The sequence below is a fragment of the Plecotus auritus genome (assembly GCF_963455305.1).
Source record: "Plecotus auritus genome assembly, chromosome: 4".
NCBI classification, from domain to species: Eukaryota; Metazoa; Chordata; class Mammalia; order Chiroptera; family Vespertilionidae; genus Plecotus; species Plecotus auritus.
Window position 1 is genome coordinate 143,644,568 of NC_137775.1, and position 18,590 is coordinate 143,663,157.

The following is an 18,590-nucleotide window of genomic DNA, read 5'->3' on the forward strand; positions in this document are numbered from 1 at the left end:
GACCTGCATTAACACCATTTGTCCACCATCCAGAACTGAAATATAATTGCTGACATGTACACATAAGGAACTGTTTGACATTGAAATTGGGACTCAAAAGAACTGTTGGCCCAGAAAGAAACTCACTACAGATTGATTCATTTGCCTCTCAGCATAACCATTATTGCTTGTCTCATTTTTGGTTCTTATAAGTGTATTTCTAGTATCACATGATCTCACTCATCTAGGGGAAATAATGAACAACATAAACTGATGAACAAAAACAGACCCGGAGACAGGGAAGCATCAATCAGACTGTCAAACCTCAGGGAAGGTAGGGAGGGTGGGGGTAAGGGGGAGAGATCAACCAAAGGACTTGTATGCATGCATATAAGCCTAACCAGTGGTCACGGACAACAGGGGGGTGGGGTCATGGGTGGGGAGGGGTTTGGGATGGGAATGGGGGTATGAGGACAAATATATGATACCTTAATCAATAAAGAAATTAATAAAAAAAGAATGTATTTAAGAAAGGCAGATTCACAACTCATCACATTTTTTTTTCTGCACAATATGAATCCCTCTCAAACTTAATATTTAATCAGAAAACATTTCAATAGTTATTGAAAAAAAGTAGAAACTATTTATTGTTTCCATGTATGTATTAATTCAGAAAGAGAGATTCTGATATGGCAAATCAAAGAAAATAAAAGTCTCAAAATGTGAATATAAAGGTGGGGAGATTTGTGGGCAGGTGTCCTTTATCTACTTGAACACAAGTGTTCTAAAACTGTATTAACATGGAATTTCTCAAGTATTACTCATTTTCCTTTAGAATTGTAAGTCATATTTTTCGTGGCAAATTCTGTAGAATCTGAGTGCAATCAAATAATAATTAATATTGCAGTGAGCTTTAAAATTATAAATATAGAGAAAACTAAGTTTCTAGTTAATGATTACAATGATTAAATTATAAAAAATGTATTATTTTTACAGATGGCAAAATAAACATATGAAAGGGCAAAAGGAATCATCTTGACAAAGTGATTCCTTACCTTGGCATATTATTATGATCTGGCCACTATTTTCACTAAGAGGACAAAACAGATGGTTGTAAATCAAGCCTCACAAAATTCTGCATGCTGGAACTACACTAATAATAATGTCGCTTCACTAATAACAATTAGCTACACTCAATATTGCAGTGTAGCCTAATCCCACCTCCTTCTGGTGGTCCTTAAGATATGTGTAAACAGCTATGTTATTTCTCCTAAATTGTTTCTTTTCCCGGGGAAACATCCTTAAAAGCTCAAGCACTTCTAGCAATACTAGAACACCCTTTCAGTTTGGTCTTAACATTGCCTCCTCTATTTGGCATAATCTGATGCAAACTGCCAGTAAAACCAACATTCACGATGGCTTTGGGATTTGTGTGAGCATCAGTATCTGGTCTAAGGGAGTAAGAAAAAGAGTGAGAGAACACCCCATGAAGCAGCTGCAGAGGACTATGAGCCAGTCTCTTATAAGTGACATATTTGGTTTGTCTCCAGCCAACAGTAGGAGGAACCACAATCGTCTTGGCCAGCCTTGATTTACAACCAGCCTTTTCTGCCTTTTGCTTCAGTTCTAAACACCCTATATTTTTACTTCACCCTCTCATTTTATGTTTTTAATGTCTTATTTTACATGTTTGTGTGTGTTTCCATTACCTTCATACTAGCTTCATAGGAGGTTGGTCCACTACCTTTATATTCTGCTTGCCTTTTTAACAATGAGATATTTTCACATATATATTTGTATCCTGCTACTTTGGAGAATTCATTTATTAGAACTACTCATTTTTTTTTGGTGGAGTCTTTAGAGTTTTCTATGTACAATATTATGTCATCTGCGAATAATGACATTTTTACTTCCTCCATTCTAATTTGAATGCCTTTAATATTTTCTTGTTTCATCACTGAGGCTAGGACTTCCAGTACTGTGTTGAGTAAGAGTAGTGAAAGTGGACATCTGTGTCTTATTCCTGATCGTAAGGGAAATGCTTTTAGTTTTTGCCCATTGAGTATGATGTTGGCTGAAGGTTTGTCATATATGGTCTTTATTATGTTGAAGAATATAATCCCTCTAGTCCCCATTTGCTGAAAGTTTTTGTGACAAATGAGTGCTGGTTTTTTATCAAATGTTTTTTCTGCATCTATTTATATGATCCATGTGATTTTTTATGTTTCATATCACAATTATTAATTTGTGAATATTGTACCAACCTTGCATCTCCAGGTTGAATTAGGGCAGAAAAATGGTAAAAGGAAACTCAATTTTGTTCTGAGAATGTAAGAAATTATTCACTTGAAAAGACAGAGGGGAGAAATTAGCCGTTAAAGAAATATCAACATAATTTATCAAAAGAAGAACCACAAAACTCAGAAACCTATGTGGAACAAATACACTCTTACTAGCTCAGTTCTCTTTGGATGCCCCCAACTCCTTTCTGACATGTAGAGAAATGACTGAAGGTAACAGGGCTCCTGAGGGTCAGGCCAAGGGAAAACCTTGCTATTATCCCCCCTCCTCCCAAGAAAGCCCTAGAAGCCAATCCTATGGCTGCCAGGAGACCCCAGACCATGGATGGTCCCCACCCCACCCCCAGCCTCTGTGCAAAGGAAATGCACTTTTATTTCTCACCCCAGGGCTGCTGGGATGATTAATAAGCAAGATGGCTTTTGGAATTCTTCCTGCGCTAGCCTGGTGAATTTCTCCCGTGACCTCAGTGGGTTAGTGTGTCACAGGAACACCTGTCTCTTTTCACTCCCAAGTGATTATTTTCCCATCTGTGCTGAGCTGCCTTCTTATTGGTTTTGTTGACTTTTCTTTTTCTTTTAAGTTTATAAATCTCTTAATAGATAAAACCCACTAGTCTAGAGAAGAAGCATGACATCACAAAAATGCATTAGAGTTCTGTGGACACAGCTGATTATTCTATTGATGGTAACAATAAAATAACTTGAGATGTAAGCAGTGAATTTTCAAAAAACTGAAAATACTTTGCATATAATCATTCATTTACTCCCACAATAACCCAGTAAAAAGGGAGCACGACATTTCCTCCCTTTCTCCTCCCCATCTCTCTTTCCTTCAATAAATGTTTATGAATCACATACTAGGTGCCATGCAATTTGCTATGTATGATACATAATAAAGCATAAAACAAGGTATTCTCTGAAAACACCGGCTTATTCAAGATATATAGTTGCAAAACTAGTGCTTCTGGTTCTGTGACATCTATAACTCAGATATTAGACCTTATGAATCCAGTGAGATGCCATGGTTTAGGCAGGAAGGTACAGGCAGCCAGGAGCCTGCTAAACTTCTGACCTTTCAATCGAATAAGGGTGTAGAAATCATGTGCCTGGGGAGGCTGACCCTAGTACAGGCCCCTGAGTCAGGAATAACATCCAAACACACATCTGTCTCAAGCATAGTTTCAGAAATGACAGATTGGTAAATTTGAGGTCAAGATTTTAACACGTGCACAGAGTGTGAGGAAAAGAAATAGTGGAATCTTCTCCTCAATTAGGAAGCAGACATTACCTAGGAAGGACTTCCATGGGTGATCTGCCTCAGCCACTGCTGGAGTTCAGGGACAAGGCCCTGTGTCTAGGAGGGAACCTGGAACACCAAGACAAGTTACTCGCTCGAAGTCCATCAGAGGACAGGTTGACCATATAATGTAATCATTTGAAGTCTTGAGACCAGGATCAAAGCAAAAAAAGTAGGCATCAAAGTTAAGGCCAATGAGGCCAATATTCCCAGAAGTAGAGTCATTGGGTCAAATGGCAGTTCCATTAAAAAAAATGTTTTTAAATATATTTTTATTGATTTCAGAGAGGAAGGGAGAGAAGGAGAGAGAGAAACATCAATGATGAGAGGGAATCATTGATTGGCTGCCTCCTGCACGCCCCACGCTGGGGATTGAACCCACAACCCAGGCATGTGCCCTTGACCAGAATCAAACCTGATACCTTTCAGTCCGCAGGCCGATGCTCTATCCACTGAGCCAAACCTGCTGGGGCCAGTTTAAAAATTTGTAAGGAAACTCCATAGTGTTTTCCACAGTGGCTGCACTAGTCTGCATTCCCACCAGTAGTGCACTAGGGTTCCCTTTTCTCCACATCCTCCACACACTTGCTGTTTGTTGATTTGTTGATGGTAGCTATTCTGACAGGTGTGAGGTGCTATCTCATTGTGGTTTTAAAGAGGGGGGAGGGTACATCTGTAACAATGTCAATAATAAAATTAAAACATAATTTTAAAAATTTAATGTAGAATAAATATTTTTGTCAGAGGGAAATTGATACGATTCTTTTTCTTCTTTTCCATCCTTAGTTACTTCTGGAAAACCATCTCCCAGATTCTCTAGCTTAAGATGATGAGGTCAGCTACTGACCTTAGACAGTAGCTGCCTCACCGGCATAGAGAACCTGGTATGGTGCTTCTTTTGCGTGAAAGTTCAACCCATGATAACACTTACTTTTCTTTCTTTCTTTCTTTCTTTCTTTCTTTCTTTCTTTCTTTCTTTCTTTCTTTCTTTCTTTCTTTCTTTCTTTCTTCTTTCTTTCTTTCTTTCTTTCTTTCTTTCTTTCTTTCTTTCTTTCTTTCTTTCTTTCTTTCTTTCTTTCTTTCTTTCTTTCTTCTTTCTTTCTTTTCCAAAGTCACACTGTACTAGCATAATAACTCAGGAACTGACCAAAATTTTTTAATAGCATTGGGCTCAGTTTTCTCTATATATAACCATCCATTTCTCCCTCTCCTCCTTTCTTCACTGGGATGTGCATGCCCTGTTGAGCTTTCATGCATACATATCAGCCTTCCAGCCGGCCAGCTCATAGCCACTTTGGCTTATTTGTCTCCTTCTATCTGCCAGAAGGATTTGTTTTGCAGTTTGGTTATGATCTAAAAAAGGAATGTAAGGGTGTGGTGATGAATGCCCAACAGGACTTCCAGAAGATGTAAGCCAGAGGGGCTCTGAGTTTTGGACATTGGAAAGGATACACTATATTTTTCAGGGATTCCTCTTGGAGTTATTCCCTAGTTACAGAATCTTAAGGAATGCCTGAGGTTGATATTTTAATGACATTTCAAGAGGAATTGTGTGACATCCTTGGAATATTTCAGTCAGAAATCTCAAATCGCATGTTGCTTAAGTATGTTCCAAGTGGGGAAAAATGGAATTTTGAAAGTAACCCCCTAATATTGGTTTCTTTTTTATTCCTACCACATCCTGTGTAGTCTTTAGTTTCTGGACCAGTGCCTGTTGAAAGGGTTGGTTTTAAACAATAATTACTTCCCTAGACAACTAAAAACAGTGATTTCGTTGGGGAATAAAATCAGCTGAAATTGTACACAGCAGCACAGAGCCCCATACGGAGACAGGGCATTCACTCAGAAGGAAGGGGTCATGAAGAGATAGGTTCTCACATGTGAGGCAATGCTCATAGCCTCAGGGCCTAAACTACAACCCTAATTCCTTAGCTGGCTTCACATTTTTCATGTCAGCCCCATACAACACTCAGCACCTGCCTCATTTAATCTTCTCCAAGGCACTGTTTTTGTTATTGTTGTTTTGTTATTCCACAGCTTAAAGACCTTCTGGCTCTCCTTTCCAAATGGGACGTCTACTACAAATAAACAGTCTTGGGAATATTTCATCTTTTAACTGCTTTTTTAGCCTTTTTTTTTTTTTCTCCAGCTTGGACTCCCTCTCAACACAAGCTTATTCTAGACTCCAAAGCTTCTATCTTGTTCAGTCTCCTGTAGAGAACGATTTAACTCTCTGAGACCCCATCCCAAGTCCCCATTTAAGTTTTGCATGATTTTGCCATTGTTGAAAGGGCTGCTATGCACATCTTTTGCTGTTAAAATAAAAAATGCATTTTTGATAAGGACATATGGGTGGAATGGTGGTTCATTAGGGCAGGCAAATGTTCAACTAAAGGAAACAGTGCCAAACTGTTTTCCAAAAGAGTCATAACAATTTATTCTGCCATCAATCATATACACGTATCTTATGAATCCACACTCACTTCAGTGCTTGGTACTGTTAGATTTCTGAGTTTATACAAATAGGATAGGTAAAAAGTGTCACTTTAAAACATAAGTAAATTGATTTTAAAGGGAATTTTACATTTTTACAATAAGTAGAAAACTAGTATAAATAGGAGAAAACCATGAAAATAAATAAAACAAAAAATCATGTTTAAAATTATCCCTAGATACTCTTGACTTATTGAAAGCAATTAGCCTGAGACCTCTGTTTCCTTTATTAAAATGGAAAGCTAGTAGTAGGTATTAGAGAGTATTGGAGTTAATCACTCAGCAACAAATGGAGACAGTCTGAGCGAAAGAACATTGATAAGGAAGTGACTTTCTTGCTCGGTGATTTACTGTAGTTAATTTTGGATATTCTTAATTCATAAAATCATTTGCATTGCCACCCACACATTTGTCCGAAATTGCTTCTCTGCAGTACTTACTCAAATAATCTCTGTTAATCACAGCCAGTTCACTGGTGGTCCTCTGAGGTTCTGATGCATTGATATCTATACCAACTTGTATATGTATCTATTTTAATCAATTCCTTTTAAATTTTGTATATTTAGTAGTACTTTGCACAAGTTTGGATGGCAGGCCCCGAGTGAACACTCACTGGAGAGTGTATCTAACTGGGAACACCTTAAAGTTATGGCAGGAAAGTTGGAAGCAGCAATGATCACAGAAGGTGTTTACCAAATTTTGCTTGAAGACTCAAAGTTTTATACAAATTTAAGAAAATAATTGTGTAGTGGGTAGAACATTAGCTTTGGTAGTCAGAGAAACGTGGTTTCTAGCTTAACTTTGTTAGTTATCAGCTGTGTAATCTTGAGTATGTTACTTAATTTTCCTATTTTGAGTGGTTAATCCATAAAGTGAGATTTCTTCCACATTTAATTACTTAATAAAGGCAAGACATGGGCCATAGAGCAAATGCTTAAATATTGCTAATTCCCCTTCCCCAACTTTTCAGAATGTATTATTTTCTATATAGAATTGAACATCACTTACAGTTCCTACTCATGCATAATAATTTGCATTAATTTTAGCCCAAGCTATATTATATACAACGGATTTGAGTACTGAGTTTTCATTGCCTTGATACATGAAATTAGGCAAGAATTCTCTTATATCAGCTACACTTAAATGACATCTGGGTTATCTGTCATTCTCCTGATTATCATTTTCATAAAACAGAATATCATGCTTATATAGCAGTTCTAGTCATGATGGCAAAGCAGGCAAACACTGTGCTTGCCTCCTCCCATGACAACATCAAAATTACAACTAAACTAGATAATAATCAAACTGGAGTACCATCTGAAGAATAGTTGAACAGAAGTCCTACAAGTAAGGATATACAGAAGAAGCCATGTGGAGACTGGTAGGAGGGGCAGAGATATGAAATGGGCTGGCCCTGCACCCACCTGCAGCAGTTGAGAGTCAGGAGAAATATCTCAACTGCAGAGGGAACCCTGAGGAGAAGCAAGGAGTCCCAGGCCCACTTTGGGCTTCCCAGCCTGAAGCACCAGTGCCAGGAAGAGGATTTCTTATAATATCTGGCTGTGAAAATCAGCAGGGATTCCACAGGTCGGGGTGAGATGTCATCTTAAAGGGTGTCATCTTAAAGGGCCTGCACACTACTCACTGACTTGCAAGTGCTCACCCTGGCCTCCAGCAGAGGGACAGTGGCTCAAGGGGTGCTGGAGACATATAGGGAGAAGCTGAGTTGTGTGGCTGCAAGGTGAGGCCTGGAGGGACAGACCCATTATACCTGTATTGAGCCCTCTTCCCACATGGTGGCCAGGTGGGCACCATCTTTCCTGTATTGAACACTCCCCCCCCCACACACACACACAAAGCCAAATCTGAATTTGCATTGACCTGGTGAATAGCACTTGCCTTATTCTGATAACTTCCTGAGACTACTCCTTATCCAACTTGCCTATTGCCCAGGGTTGTTTTGGTGGCTGAGCCTTGTGGGAAGCTGGCAGGCAGTAACAGTCCTTGGGGTGCCCTTTTGCCAAGTGATCCCAGGTCTGGTACCAGTGGCATCTGGCCTTAGTTAGCAGCATAGTCTCTCCCACATGCCTCCAGGACCAGTACTGGCAGCTGCCAACTACAGATGGCTTTGTAGCTCTTACCAGGTAATGCTGTCATCAAGAAAAAAAGAGAGAGAGGACTCAAGTAAATATTATTAAACATGAAAGAGGAGGTGACAACTGACACCTTAGAACTACAACGGATTGTAAAAAATACTATATGCCAATAAATTGGACAATTTAGAAGAAACAGTTAAATTCCTAGAAATATACAATCTTCCAAGACTGAATCAAGAAGAAACAAAAAATCTGAAAGATTTTAACAAAATAAAAGCACTCATTAAAAAAAACCTCTCAGCAAACAAAAGTCTTGGACCAGATAGCCTCACAGGTGAATTTTAGCAAAAAATCAAAGAATTAACACCTACTCTTCTCAAACTATTTTTAAAAATTCAAGAGGAGAGAAAGCTCTCAAGATCATTTTATAAAGCTAGCATTATCCTGATTCTAAAATAAGATAGAGACATTACAAAAAATAATAAAGTTATAGGCTAATATCTCTCATGAACAGAGGTATTACCAAAACATCAATTTGAAGAGACATACACTGAGTGGTCAGATTATTATGATCTCTGAACACATAATAATCTGGCCACTCAGTGTATATCCTATATAATAAAAGGCTAATATGCAAATTGTCCCCTCAACCAGGAGTTCAACCAGCAGGCAGGCCAGCCAACCGCCCATGTCCCCTCCCCCTGGTCAGGCTGGCCGGACCCCATCCATGCACAAATTCATGCACTGGGCCTCTAAAATACACACACACACACACACACACACACACACACACACACACACACACTGAGTGGCCAGATTATTATGCATTCAGAGATCATAATAATCTGGCCACTCAGTGTATATACTCCTATGTTTATTGCAGCATTATTTACAACCAGAGGCCCAGTGCACAAATTCATGTACCAGTGGGGTCCATCGGCCTGGCTTGTGGGATCGGGCCAAAACCGGCTCTCCGACATCCCATGAGGGGTCCCAGATTGCAAGAAGGCACAGGCCAGGCTGAGGGATCCCACCTGTGCACTATTGGGGCCAGGGAGGGATGCGGGAGGTTGGCTAGCCAGGGAGGGACCATGGGAGGGCTCCAGGGCATGTCTGGCCCATCTCACTCAGTCCCGATAGGCCAGACCCCAGCATCACGCTAACCTACCAGTCGGAGCGTCTGCTCCCTGGTGGTCAGTATACATCACAGCGAGCGGTTGAGCGGCCTTAGCATATCATTAGCATATTATGCTTTGATTGGTTGAAAGGCTGACCAGGCAACCGGACACTTAACATATTAGGCTTTTATTATATAGGAGAGCCAAGGTGCAGAAACAACCTGAGTGCCCATCAATAGACGACTGGATAAAGAAGTAGTGGTATATATACACAATGGAATATTACTCAGCCATAAAAAAGAATGAATTCTTACCATTTGCAATAACATGGATGGACCTAGAGGGTATTATGCCAAATGAAATAAGTCAGGCAGAGGAAAATAAATACCACATGATTTCACTTATGTGTGGAATATAATAAACAAAATAAATAAGCAAACAAAATTGAAACAGATTCATAGGAACAGAAAGTAGGCTGATGGTTGCTAAATTGGGATCGGGGGGAGGAGGGAACTGGTAAAAAAGGTGAAGGGATTAAGAAGTAAAAATTGGCAGTTACAAACTTGTCATGGGGATGTAAGTACAACATAAGGAATATAGTCAACCCTATATCATAAATAGGTAATATGCAAATTAACCATCACACCCTCACAAGATGGTGGCCTACGACCAGGCTGGCAGGAGGGGTAGTGAGGGACGACCAAACAACTGAACAAGCAAGCTGCATAGGGCGACCAGGCCGGAGGTGGGCCATGAGGGGTGACTAGGCTGGCAGCGGGGGGGGGGGGGGGGGGGCAGTAAGAGGCGACCAGGCTGGCGGGGGGGGCAGTTAGGGGCGACCAGGCCGGTGGGGGGGTGCAGTTGGGGGTGACCAGGCTGGCAGGGGGGGCAGTGAAGGGTGACTAGGCCGGCGGGGGGGGGGGGGAAGTGAGGGGTGACTAAGCCAGCAGGGGGGGGGGCAGTTGGAGGTGACCAGGCCGGCAGCGGGAGGGAGTTAGGAGTGACCAGGTCGGCAGGGGGGGGGCAGTGTGGGGCAACCAGGCCAGCAGGTGGGGGCAGTTAGGGGTGGCAGGTGAACGATTAGGAGCCAGCGGTCCAGGATTATGAGAGGGATGTCCAACTGCCAGTTTAGGCCTGATACCTGAGCCTAAACTGGCAGTCAGACATCCCACAAGGGGTCCTGGATTGGAGAGGGTACAGGCTGGGCTGAGGAGACCCCCTCCCCTGTGCACGAATTTCATGCACTGGGCCTCTAGTAATATCATAATAGCTATGTATGGTGCCAGGTGGGTACTAGAATTACCTTGGGGGATTACTTCATAAATTATATAATTGTCTAATCACTGTATTGCACACCTGAAACTAATCCTATCTAATAAAAGAGTAATATGCAAATTAACCATCACTCCACTACACCCACAAGCCACACCCACCAGCCAATCAGGAGCAAGTATGCAAATTAACCCAACCAAGATGGCTGCAGCCACGGAGAGAGCAGGAGGCTTGGGTTTCCCTGGCAATGGAGGAAGCCAAGCTTTCCGCACACCCTGGCAGGCCTGGACCTCCACTCAAGGCTACAAAGTTTCAATTATAGAAGATAAATAAATCCCAACAAAAATGGTGGCAGCCACAAAGCTGGAGAGAGCAGGAGGCTTGAGTTGCCCCTGGCAATGGAGGAAGCCAAGCTCCCGCAGCCCTGGCCTTCGCTCAAGGCTACAAAGTTTCAATTATAGAAGATAAATAAATCCCAGATCCCAGGGCCTCCGCTTGGGTCGCCAGGGTATGTGGCCGGCCTGCAAACCACCACAGGCCCCTCACCCAAGCCGCCCCATGCCCCAAGGGAACCCCCACCCTGATCCGGGACACCCTTCAGGGCAAACCAGCTGACCCCCACCCCTGCACCAGGCCTCTATCCTATCTAATAAAAGAGTAATATGCAAATTGACCATCACTCCAACACACAAGATGGCTGCCCCTATGTCATCAAAGATCCTGCCCCCATGTGGACACAAGATAGCTGCCACAAGATGACCAGCAGGGGAGGGCAGTTGGGAAGGACCAGGCCTGCAAGGGAGGGCAATTGTGGGTTATCAGGCCAGCAGGGGAGGGCAGTTGGGGAGGACCAGGCCTGCAAGGGAGGGCAGTTAGGGGTGACCGGGCCAGCAGAGGAGGGCACTTGGGGGAGACCAGGTCAGCAGGGGAGGGCAGTTGGGGGTGACCAGGCCTGCAGTGGAGGGCAGTTGGGGGGGACCCAGGCCTGCAGGGGAGGGCAGTTGGGGGCAACCAGGTCAGCAGGGGGGCAGTGAGGGGTGACCAGGCCAGCAGGGGGGAGCAGTTGGAGGCGACCAGGCTGGCAGTGGGGGCAGTTAGGGGTGGTCAGACAGGCAGACAGATGCAGTTAGGGGTAATCAGGCTGGCAGGGGGGGGGGGCAGTTAGGGCCCATCGGGCAGGCACACAGGTGAGCAGTTAGGAGCCAGTGGTCCTGGATTGTGAGAGGGATGTCTGACATCCCCCAAGGGGTCCCAGATTGGAGAGGGTACAGGCTGGGCTGAGGGGACCCTCCCCCATGCACGAATTTCATGCACCGGGCCTCTAGTATAGAACATCAACTATAATTGAAAATTTTTTTTTAAAAGAAAAGAGAATGAAGGATCCTCTCCGAAATCATGTAGCCTTCCCATGCAACAGAATATTTGAATAAGCTTTTCTTCATAAAACAAATCTATTGGTCTGATGAGTCATAATTCTGCTTCAACTCTGAACACTAAACATTCTCTCAACTTCTACATAATCAATAAAAAAGCTATTCAGGATTATGTGGACATTGCATCTCACCCAAAAGATTTTATTGACCCTGAGACTACATGCTGGGAAATTAGGGATAACATTGTGTTCCCTGTGGGATAGGTCCTTGCATATTCCAAGACACCCTGATAAAAAGGCTGGGTAGTTATTCATATGAGGCTAGCATCAGATCCTGGACAAATTAATGAGTGCTTGTAAGAAATAAATTATGTCCACTATTTGGCCTACACTTAAGATTCTGAGTCTGTCAGTGAAGTTGGTCAAATTGGCAAAAAATGTCTATTCTAGTCTCCATGAACACTGGAGAGCTATAAAATTGCTCTGAGTGGAAAATTCAACTCTAGCAGAAATTACAAGTCTGCAGCCAACACCACCAAGCAAATTCAAAACCAAAGAGAATACTAAAAAAAACAACAACACACAAGACGAAACACTCCAAGGACTCCAGAGGTCTGATTTATTAAGACCTGGGTTCTTAAAAAATGTATAAAATTGCACAATTACTCATACAAAATCAGCCTTCAATACATTTTGTACCAGGCAGAAGATATACTAGTATGAAGAAAAATCCCATTTATATAAGGAACTCATGAACACTAAGATTTATTAGGCAATTTTCCCACATGCAACACTGTCTGACCACCAGGCTCAGTATGGAACCCTAACCAGAAGAAGAAATCAAGATGTGGCTAGAGGGCCTGGAAAAAGGCTGAATTTAAGCACATGTTTGTGTGCAACTTGGCAGTAATGAGACCAAGTAGAAAGGCTGGAAACCTTAAAGAAAGAAAAACAGCCCTCTTGGGGGAAAACATTCCCTGAGGAAAGCCATTATTTCACAGTTCACTCTCTTCTTCCACAAGACATAGGGCCTGGCCATAGGCACCTTCCCGTTCCAAGAAGGCAGAGGTGGCCTGATCTTCCTGTGGCCCCATTCCCTGAGGGGTGGTTTCACTGTGCTGGTTCACACAAATACATTTTCCACTGAGCTGCACAGAACTATTATGCCTGAGGGATGCAAAGGAAGGAAGAGGATAATAGATGATAATAAAGTCATGTTTGATGCTGAGAAAAACGACGTGTGTATTTTATTTTTAAAAAAATATATTTTATTGATGTTTTACAGAGAGGAAGGGAGAGGGATAGAGAGTTAGAAACATCGATGAGAGAGAAACATTGATCAGCTGCCTCCTGCACACCCCTACTGGGGATGGGCCTGCAACCAAGGTACATGCCCTTGACCAGAATCGAACCTGGGACCTTTCAGTCCGCAGGCCGACGCTCTATCCGCTGAGCCAAACCGGTCAGGGCTGTATTTTAGATTAGTGCCTAAAACCACTCCCTCTATGATCTTGGCCCCCACATCTAAAACAGATTCTTTTGGGATGCTTAAAGTCTGTTATGCAAAGTTCACTAAACAGATGATGAGGAATAAGACTGAATCTCTTCCATGCTTTCATTTTAGGAATTTTCCCAGGTTGTTTAGTTGAATATTTCCATATGCAGGTACTCATGGACTATTTAAATTACATGGCTGGAACTCAACATGAGATTATATTAAAATTTTAATTAGACATTACATATATATGACATGAAATATATGTATATTTTACATATACATCATGGGATATTGTCAGATGCAAGCTCCTCAGCTAAGGACTTGACCCTCTGGGTGACGGGAATTGGAAGAACATGGGTATGCAAGCAGGCAAATGGAACATGCTTTATTCTACACAAAAAGCCATAGCAAGCTGGTCAGTGACAACTTATATACATGCTCAAACAAGATCAAAAGAAAGAAGGCTTTTTGCCAAACAATAACATCAGTATTTAGCTACAGAAAGGTCCATCTGTGCAGTGTAAGGCCTGTGGCGACCTTGCACCTGCATAAAAGTATCTTGGCCTTGAGCACCCCAATTAGGCCCATGCTTAGAGGGGTCTTGAACATCCGGTGTATTCTTAGACAAGACCCCACAGATATATATATGTGAATACATAGTATGTGAGGAGATGAAGGGAGGTACTCTAAATGTCACCCTATTTAAAATTTATGAATTGTTTATTTCTAGAATTTTCTATGAAATATTTTTGGACCAACATTGACCACAGATAACTGAAACTGCACAAAATAAAATGTGGATAAGGGGTGAGCTACTATACATTGACTCAACCTGGAGGCTGGTGGGTCCTCATGTCTCTTCCTTCACCTCAGCAATCCTCTGATGTTGGCAGAGGAGCTGCTCTTGGGGCCACCTGCAGAGAATGAGTGGTCTTAGTCTCAAGCTTCATTCTTGTTTTACTCTGTAACTTGTGGCTCCAGGTCAGAGTCCAGGCTCCTTCTGGATTCAGAGATGCCAAGAAATCTCCACTGTTTCACTTGGGGTCACTCCTGTCTTCTCATTTTTCCAATAAGGTTTTCCTGTCAGTAGAGAGTCATTTCCTCATTTGTTGGGTTCTCCTTTTTCATTGTCTTTCTATTCAGCTCCCCAACTGCATTTTAAAAAGCATATTTAAGAAAAAGAAGTAAGCAAACAGTTAACTCACCAAAGCATCTGTTTTCAAAGCAACCATCTGAATTCAGGTAGAGCATCTGTTCTAGTGTTACGGGGAAGTGAAACACTAGGAAAATCCCAAGGCAAGACGAATAGGGAAACTGAGACAAGAAAGTTGAAACAAGGCCAAACAGTGTGGGCAATTTGCAGCCAGCTTGTAAACTGTAAGTCCTTATCTTTCCCAAGGAAGCTCGAAAGCAAATGGTTAATGATTCTCCAACTAAAGAATGCAGGAAGGGAGGGGAGAAGAGGGAGAAAATCAGCCATTTTAGGGAAGGAGAAAGGAAAAAAGGGCCATTTTATTTTTTTATACCCCAAACAGAGAAGCCAGCAGTCTCAAGACTTGGCAAGATAAAATTGTCTCATAAATTCTGGGAAGGCCACACCAAAGTAAAAAGGGACCTTGAGAATTCATCTGTACTAAGATATTCAGCAGAGGAATTTTGAAACCTATAGACAGGAGTGTATATAATGCTTTGATACCACACCCAACTTGCTCCTCAATGAGCTGAATGATGCCATTCTGTGCTCAGAGCTGGATGAAATAGATTTGCTTGCCTTGGATCTTTAATACATTTGCTTGTTTTAATTGCTTTAATAAATTGGCTTTATCACAACACAACCAGGGTCTCTCATTTAAACTCATTTATAGGAAAAGACAGGAACCAGGGAGGGGACACCCCTCTTTCTCCCACTCGAGGCTGTCAGGTAACACCTTTTCTGGGGACTCTGGGGACTTTAGGCATCCTAAACTAATTCATTGTCCTGGCTACCAGTGTACAAGAGTAACTACTTGAAGCAGTTCCTTCTGTGAAAGCCCATGTGATATAGAAATGTTACTAGCACTGCCCAAAGAAAAGATGGTCATTTTACCAAGTGATCACAACTTATCAGGAAATTAATACAAATGGACTATATTGGGCCACTGTGTTCATCATCATCCTACATTTTCAGAGCCTTGTAAGGCTCAATTGTAAAAAAGTAAATTTATAAAATTCCAAGTTAACTGTGGAAAATATGTCTCAAATTGAAAATAAAACTACATTTCAGCACTGAGATTTTAACTATTATATTTTAAAGAGATAAATTGAATAATTACTGAAGTTAATTAAGTAGCCATAGGTATTGGATACTTTGCTTCCATAGTTTTTGAGTGAGACTATAAAATACGAATGGTGCTTGACATTTGTGGAGGAGGGGGAAGTGAATTTTATGATAAAAAAGCATATCCCCAAAATAAATTATTTAAATCGTATTTTGTTTTACAAATAAAATAGTTAACTAACTGGTTAATTGGAGCATAGATATGAAAATATCTCACTTGTTTGTTTTCTGGTAAGACTAAATGATGAAAAAGAAGTATAAAGTCTAAAACATTGATGAATTTATGATCTAATCTGAGTGGAATCATGCAGAAGTTTTGTGTGTGTTTTTATTTCTTATTTTGGGGCCCATCATGAATCACTATTAATATGTTTTTTAAAATCACGAAGGAACTTGTCCAAACCTCAGTTCATAGGAATGGAATTAATATTGCTGTAAAAACAAGAGTTAGGGGAATAAGTTCTGGAACTCTGGCTAACAGGAACCGTTGAACTCGGCAGCCATGTGGATTGTGTGACTCATTCCACAGGAAAGAACTTCCCTCTGCCACTCTCAGAAGAGGACTTGTTCCACTTTCATTGGCCATTCGTTCAGCTCTTGAAATTAAACATATTAAGACCCACCAAAATTGCCTAGAGAAAGGAGTGTGTAATGTATCATCAATGTATTTGAAGACACTGGTTACAGTGTCTTCAGATACTCTGAATATTTTTTCTTTTTTATAGCATTTCTTGTAAAGTAAAGGATAAAAATGAATTGGAAAAATAAGGTTTGGTGGAAAAGTTTTAGAGTACTGTTCAAATAAAAAATATTATACTGGATTTTTAAAAACCTCAATCTGTCTTGTTTTCAAAATAATATAACAAATGTATTTGAAAACTTCAAGATGGGAGGGGGAAAAAGCATATGCATTCAATTAAAATAGGTTATTTTATTCTCCTAGAGAATATTTAAATATTCCATGGGAATCTGAAGAATAAATGCAGTTTCATGCTTTTTCAGAAGGAGTGTGCTACATTATCTCTCAAGCCCCCACCCATGGTCTGGGCTTGTGCAAATTTTCCAATTTGTTTGGGAGAGGAAGACTACTTACAACCCGCTTGAAATATATTTATCTTTCACGTATTTTATCAGATGCTGCTGCAGTGATAAACCCTTGCATCTCTATAGCTAAACCACAATGATCTGTTTGTCATTTATGCTATATAACTACACTTCCCTCATAGTCATCCCACTTAGGGGCCCAGTTGCTGAGAGTCAGGCCATATAGAAAGAAAGCTCTTGGAAGTCTTGCGTTAGCATTTAAATGCTTATCTCAGAATTAACTCACATCTCAGATATTGGCCAGAATTAGTCACATGATGCCATTCCACCACAAGGAAATCAGGAAGTACAATCTTTCTTTGTGCCGGAAATATTTGATGAACTACATTAAACATAACCACACATATAATTGATTGCACATCTACATTAATTACTTGGAGCTTGGCTTCCAATTACTCATTCTTGTCATGGAGGTGTCAATGAATTCTAAAATCACTTGCAATTCCTGTAATGTAAGTTGTACCATCTCTTTCCTACTCATTTATTTATCAACAGATATCAGTTTAGGTCAAACATATTAACTATTTTGAGTATAGTTATCATCAAGCTAGAGGTTGGACATATGTTCAGCTTAGATTCTCATATTTTCATAAGCCAGATAATTCACAAATTATCACACAATTGATAATTTATTTATACTCCCTTCTTTATTAATATGAGATTTTATATTTTTCTATTGCAACTAAAGAGAGAAATCACTAATTGGAAACTTCTTCCCCTCCAGAAACCCACAAAATATGATTCAGCTTTCTGGTTAGGAAAAGAGAGACATTTTCAGAAATTAATGTTAATAGCTGCCCATTCAATGAATGTTTTGACATAGCTTGAGGATTTTACAACTATTTTGAAAATCACTTAAAATTTAAAATGAGTAATTTAAAGATTATATCTGAATCCTTTTTCAGTCTAACATCTAGTATGTGAAAGCATCTGACAAATACTTTGAAATTATATTTTGAATTCCTAATTTTAAATGTGTTAATAATAAAAAGTTGAGAAGCTGCTATAATTAGATAATACTCTAGTAAAAATATCCTAAAAATAATACATAAAATAGTTAAGGAGATTTTGAGTTTGAGATCAAGTACAGTGGTCTTAAACCTTTTCTCTTTCCCAAATAAAAATGTACTTCAAGCCCTAGCTGGTTTAGCTCAGGGGATAGAGTGTTGGCCTGCGGACTGAAGGGTCCCTAGTTCCATTCCGGTCAAGGACTCATGCCCAGGTTGTGAGCTGGATCCCCAGTGGGGATGTGCAGGAGGCAGCCAATGAATGATTCTCATCATTGATGTTTCTATCTCTCTCTCTCCCTTCCTCTCTGAAATCAATAAAAAATATTTTTAAAAATGTACTTTAAACTATTACAAAGGTAAAATGAGGTTTGCTTTCCTTGACATAGAGCTGCTGCAGATAGTTGGGGTGGGAGGTGGGGGGGTAGTTGATGCAGTGTAGTACTGGAGGGTTTTCTGTCCCGACCATTTTCTTTTTCTTTGGGGGCACTTTCAAAAACCTCTAGGGTTCCATAGAGTACAGGTTCAAATTTGTTGATTTTCTCCAGCTACCTGCTTAACAGATAAGAAAATGAGGTACTGTGGGCCAAAGGGGCACAGCTATTGATTGAACCAAGTGCCTAGAAGTAAAAAAATTAAAGTTTGGGACCTTAAAAAATTATTTTATTTACAGACTTGAAAGTTGGATCATATTCTGAAAATACTTCAATATATAACATAATAACAACCTTAATCGG